The following is a 6,807-nucleotide window of genomic DNA, read 5'->3' as shown; positions in this document are numbered from 1 at the left end:
TGGATGGATGGATGGATGGATGGATGGATGGATGGATGGATGGATGGTATCTAACTAGTTGACTATAGTTTTCATAAAAAAAAAATATTTTCTGAAAATCAGAATTTGCAATAAATATGTAAAAAATAATATGACAAAAATTCAAGCTGAAACACATATGACAAATATTGACTGACAAAGAGTATTCTGAGGAAAGTAACCAAATTATTATTATTTTGCATTCTTAACTGACAGAGTGATTTGGTTTAAATTAGAAGTGCCCAGATACTTTTTAGGGTACAAGTACAAGTATTCAACTCTGGGTACTTGCTGAAACTTAGTACCAATATTGAGTAATTAATAAGGTAATACTTAAATATTACACAGTGAATTTAGAAAACCATTTATTTTATTAAGAACACAGCAAACAGTCTGCTATCTTAACATCATGTGTTTATTTGAAAATATCTCTAAACTATGGACATTTTTTTATTTTTTGTTCTCAGTTACTTGCAAAGTGGAAAAGGAAATTACATCACCAAGCATAAAAGTGGTATTGATTTGTCATTTGAAATGGGACTAACCTGTATAAATAAAGGTTGAAAAAAATGTTGAGGTCTTTTTATAAGTACATCTATAAGACTGCGATGAAGTGAAAACTCAAAGCATTCTGTTGGCTCCTTAGATAAATAACATTAACTGACTTTATATGCATGTGAATGTTTCTGTACAGTGCGCTGAGATGACTTCTGTTGTGATTTGGTGCTATATAAATAAACTGAATTGAAATGAACTACATGAGTCTAGTATTGGTATAGAAGACAATACCGATACGAGTATCGGTATATATGTTACTAGTTAAAATGTTCTTATTTTAGCTGGTGTTAGCTGCTCTGAGGCTAAAACTTTACTCAAATTGACAAATCATGACTTGAATTTAGAAAGAAATTAAAACAAACAGTTTTTTTTGTGACTTTCATTTAAATTATTAAAGAACCAGATCTGGTTTACCTATTTTCAAATATTTGTATTGTTGCTCAGATAGACAAAGCACCTCAGGGCAAGGAGTAGCTTCTGTGCAGTTTCCTCGCTGCTTTTCTCACCAGAACAATGCTTCTCTCAGTGATCTGGACTTAAACAATAACTAGCTCTGACACAGATGGTTTTGTCTTTTTTCTTGTTTTATTACGGCTCCAGTACCAGTAAAAGAATATCATCTTCTAAACCTCTGCAGCCAGGTTTGAATTTTCAGTGTTGAGCGGTAGGATTCATTCAGAACATGTTGTTGTTATTATGGGAAGTGGAAGCTGTCCAGCTGCCTGCAGACCAAGAAATCCCCCCCCCCCCCCCCCACACACACACACACAAAACCAGCAGACTTTACAAATTTAAACAAATGGAAGCACACAAGGACACCCAGTAAGGCTTCATACAAATCATCTAAATGCACGGCACATGCACGGACAATTATTGTTGATTTAAATCAGCAGCCCAGTTTTTTTGTTGCTGGAGCGTTGAACCTCCACCCCCCAATTCTGGAATTCCACAAAATGATCAGGAGTAATTTATGTCATATTTTTCACCAAGGGGAGCCATGTGAGATTCTGGGCTGTAAACGTTCTCTGCTCGTGTTTATTTTCATTTCATTTTGCTCTGCCTCCACTAACACTTTACCTCAGTGATTTAAGGAGGTTAGGAGAGCTTTTGGAACACAACCAGCTGTGTGTGTGTGTGTGTGTGTGTGTGTGTGTGTGTGTGTGTGTGTGTGTGTGTGTGCGTGCTGTGTGTGCGTGTGAGTGTGTGTGTGATTCATAACATCTGAGTTTTGCTTGCAATTTCTTATTGAGCCAATCAACAGTTTGTTTTGAGCAGCACCCGACACACAGCACCTGTCCTTGAATTCTTTGTTAATTACATTTACAACAATTACTAAAATGGTTTTATTCCATTCATTTATTAAACATGTTATTTAACTGTATTGGTTTAATTGTTCTTGTGTCCAAATGTGCTTTGTCAGAGCACAGGTCATTGTTTATCTTCTTGTGCTTTAGTTGGGCCTCAGATGGACCTACAGTACCCTGCTCAAGAAGTCCTGTCTACACAGAGATTCGTTTTTAATTCATTTGTTTTTCTTCCCATAAATGCGACATCATGACCATACAAACTACACCTGGCCCATACAAACTACACCTGGCCCATACAAACTACACCTGGCCCATACAAACTACACCTGGCCCATACAAACTACACCTGGCCCATACAAACTACACCTGGACCATACAAACTACATCTGGCCCATACAAACTACACCTGGACCATACAAACTACACCTGGACCATACAAACTACACCTGGACCATACAAACTACACCTAAAACGCACAAATTAGACTTGGACCACATAAACTGCACCTAGACCATAGAAATTCCACTTAAGGTAGTAAAACCTCCATCCATCCATCCATCCACCCATCCATCATCTTCCACTTGTTTCAAAGTCAGGTCGTGGGGGCAGCAGCTTGAGCAGGGAGGCCCAGACATCTCTTTCCACAGCCACCTCCTCCAGCTCTTCTGGGGGGACTCCAAGGTGTTCCCAGGCCAACTGAGACACGTACTCTCTCCAGCCTGTCCTGGATCTTCCCCAGGGTCTCTTCCCAGTCGAACATGTCTGAAGCACCTTCCTAGGGAGACGCCCAGGGAGAATCCTTACCAGATGCTCAAACCACCTCAACTGGTTCCTCTCGATGTGGAGGAGCAGCGGTTCTACTCCAAGTCTCTCCAGATAACTGAACTTCTCACCCTGTCTGTAAGGGAGAGTCCAGCTACCCTGCAGAGGAAACTCATTTCAATCGCCTGTATCCACAATCTCATTCTTTCAGTCACTACCCAGCGCTCATGACCATAGGTGAGGGTAGGAGCGTAGACTAATCAGTAAACAGATCTTTGCCTTACAGCTCAGCTCCCTTTTCACCATAACGGACCGGTACAGAGTCCTCAATACTGGAGATGCTGCAGCAATCTGTCTGTCATTCTCACACTCCATTCTTCTCTCACTCGTGAACAAAACCCCGAGATACTTGAACTCCTCCACTTGAGGCAGAACCTCACCCTCGGCCTGAAGAGATCAATCCACCCTTTTATGATTGAGAACCATGGCCTCAGATTTGGAGGTTCTGTTTCTCATCCCAAACCTAAAAAAACCTAAAAAGTAGTAAGGCTAGTAAAGTAAAGCTATTAAAATAAACCTAAAAGGTAACAAAACCTAAAAAAAAAGCCTTCATCTGCACCACAGAAACCACACCTGGACCAGTCATTGTGTTTTTCTATGTCTCATCACTGCCCTCTAACTCCAGCCAGTTGAGACAGATGGCTGTGTTGGATAAAAATATCCCCTATTCATGTTACTTATTTAAAGAAGCCACACTCCAGAACACGAGACGATTTTTAACAGGTTTTACTTGGGAGGTCAGACTTTCACAACAGGTTGCACAGATGTACAGAAATTTTGCATGCATGGATCACAGTCACGAGAATCTGCCACGGGCAGCATGTGAGGCTTGTTTTTATACGCTTATCAGCTCTGGGCTAACAGGCAGACAGAGGGACGGCTGTGGCTGAGTGGTTAGAGCAGTCGTCCTCCAACGCAAGAGTTGGGGGTTCGAATCTACCAGCAGTCACCTGCTGAAGTGTCCCTGGGCAAGATACTGAACCCCTCATTGCCTCTGATGTGTGTCCCATCACTGTATGAATGTGATAAAGCTCTGATTAGTCTCTTTAAAATGATTTGTTCAATTAGCTTTGTAGAGATCTAGCAGAGTGCTGTATGAATGGGTAAATGAGGACACATGTTGTTGTGTAAAGTGCTTTGAGTTTCTTGAAATATGATAGAAAGGTGCTATATAAATACAGTCCATTTACCATTTACAAGCAGACACTGATGACCTTGACCATCGAGCTGCACATGCAGGATCAAATCAGCTCTCATTCAGCTCTCTCTGAGGGAGAAAATAACTCTTTGGTAACTCAAACATATGGTTCAGGGGCAGTTAACATTCTTAGCCATAGCAGTTATAAACATCCATAAACCTTGATCATTATTCCCTGACAGCTGTCCATCCTGAGCCTGGTTCTGATTGAGCTTCTTCTTCTTCTTCCTGTTAGAGGGAGTTTTCTTTCCACTGTCAGACCATTTTTTCCCTAAGTTTTCCAAGGGTTAATTGAGTTTTTAGACAGTTTGTTGACTAGAACAATGTTTTTCAAAATGGGGGCCACCAGGGGGCACTAAGGGGGCCTCAGAAAGCTGGAGAGAAAATAAAAAAAAAAGAAAATAATTAAATTAAAATTTTTAATTTTTAAAATTACTGTAATAAAATCAAATCTATTTTTCAATAATTATTTTAAAATATATTTTATAATATAACTATTTTTCACCATGCTCATCTTTCTGATTGGCTGCCAGTCAAATGTATCAAGCTGCTTTACTCTTTAAGTATAGCAAGGACGAAATGAAGAAGTTTCTAAAAAGACTGAAGGAACCGACCAGCATCCCTGCTGTGGTAGAAACTGCTGCAAAAAAACAAACAAAGAACTCGTGGCCAGCTCAAATTCAAAGGTATGAGGAAGCATACATTAAGTATGGCTCTACAGTCAAACAGAAAAATGGCCATGATTTCCTGAAATGTGTCCTCTGTCTGGAGACCCTCACTAATGAGTGTTTAAAACCTTCAAAACTTCAGCGCCACTTGAGTGGGAATATAATACAGTGTTTAAAACATGTTACTTAATAACATTTTTATGCTCAGCAGCTGTAATAATTGAATATAGTGAATAAAAGTTTAAACATTCTAAAAGTTGATGTTTCTTTACATATTTTGTAGCATTGTTTGTGGGTTTGCGAGAGGGGCCTAATGCTGTTTGGGGGGCCATGGCATGGAAAAGTTTGGGAACCGCTGGACTAGAAGATTTGGTCTTAATTCTGTGTGGGAAAGTTGTTTAACTGACAGCTGTAACATCTGAGATATTGTCCTGTAACAAGAAGAAACTATGAAGGAGACAAAGCTGATGATAGACTTGCAGTCTCCTGAGAACTAGAATCCGAAATGTAAAGGTTTTTCTTGGTTCAGCTGGTAGAGGAAAGAGTTCATTAATCTCACACGTACTGTTCCAAGCCAGCTGCCATTCACACAGTCAGTAATTATCTCTCAACAGTCAGCCAGTCCATCCTTTAGCCTGTCAGCCATCTTAACCAGCTTGTCAGCACCCAACGTGCCCATCAGCTGGTCAGTAAACCAAACAAGTGAAGGGAAAATCACATCCTTTTAGCCAGCAAGTCAAATCAGAGCCCATCGTGCAGGTTAGGAGTAGTTTCCCTGAAGCAAATCTGATTAAGAATGAAATAGAAATCACGAGCTAAAGCATGTCTGGATCATGCACTCACACCAATGAGAGTGTGTGAGTGAACAGAGGAAGATATGTATCTGTGCAGGCAGATCCTGAAGTTATTTTCTGTAATACCCCCAGTTTCATTTAAGGCTTGGTTTGGGTCCAGGTGGTTGGCTTCATAATGTGGTCCAGATGGGAGTCGCAGAACAGAGAGTGGCCAGATTTTTCCAGAGTTTCTGTTGAACCAAAGCTCTTCTAATAAAAGCAGAGGAGCTTTTCACAGTTCTGCAGACAAAACCTAGCTTTCTAATTCTCAAAGGGGGACAGAGAGCGAGTAAGACCGCAATGTTATACTTTGTTTTTATTAAAGGGAGTGATTGACAGCTTGGAGAGAAGTTTCCAGCATTAAACTAAAGGTCTTATTGGAGAGGACAGAGCAGAGAGCAAAGGGACCTGGCAAAGCTAAGCAACGCTCTGGCAAGCTGCTACTGACTGAAGGCTCGGCGTCCGACCCAATCCTCTTTTTCACCATCTGTTTCTTTTTCTAATCATTGTCTTCAAACCAGGACAGGGTTGCATCAGTGTGTGTCTGATCTTCCTTTTTGCCACACCCAAATCTTTCCTCGGGAAAATTAATTTCTGTAGTCTTCTAAATAGATACTTTGGTTGCTCTGAGAATCCTTCAGGAGTGGGTAGAAGGTGCTAGTTGTTGAAGTTGTGCTTCTATCCACCTGTATCAGAGCCCAGGTCCAGTCAAAGTGTCTGGGTATGTCATCAGGTTAGTTGACACTTTAATAGGAGGAAGGGAGACAAGCTCAACATCCCCACGCTGAGCTGTTATCAGATAATCCACTTTTATTCGCCTGCTAAGATTTCACACATTTTCCTGTGAATCATTCAGCAGTCATTGTCACTCAGTTTGTGTTTAGTTAAAGTTTAGCTCTATTTTCCATCTTTGACAGTAAAGAGTTATGTCATCTAAAATCTCCTGTTGCCTGTAGAATGATTCACTGTTTATAAAATCCATTGAAATACGATAGTTCACTGTTTAAACCTTTTATTCTGAGGATGGGGTTGGTAAATTCTAGGATGAAAAAATGTCTGTTCTGCTTGGGAGAATATTTTTGAGTATCTGAAGTCACATTAGCCACCACTGAAGCCACCAGGAGTGACGTCACGTGCGCTGCAGAATGGTAGCACTGATGGGAGCTCTGCTTCGACTCGCTCTTTTTTTGCTTGTGTTGTTCTTGTTTTAACATTTTTTACATCTACACTGCACATCCAAGCTACGGGTATGACCTGGGCCGGATTTTAGCAGGGGCTTACAGGGGCTGCAGCCCGGGGCCCCGGCATTTCAGGGGCCCCGAAGGATGTTTTATGTTTTTGTGAATGGATAGTGTCAGAATTTAATCAATGACTATGATGATTTTGACAGCACCGATGAAAAA

This window comes from Nematolebias whitei, chromosome 5 (genome assembly GCF_014905685.2).
Source record: "Nematolebias whitei isolate Nwh7 chromosome 5, NemWhi1, whole genome shotgun sequence".
Lineage (NCBI taxonomy): Eukaryota > Metazoa > Chordata > Actinopteri > Cyprinodontiformes > Rivulidae > Nematolebias > Nematolebias whitei.
The sequence above is the reverse complement of the archived record's forward strand: the minus strand, read 5'-3'. Positions refer to the sequence as shown.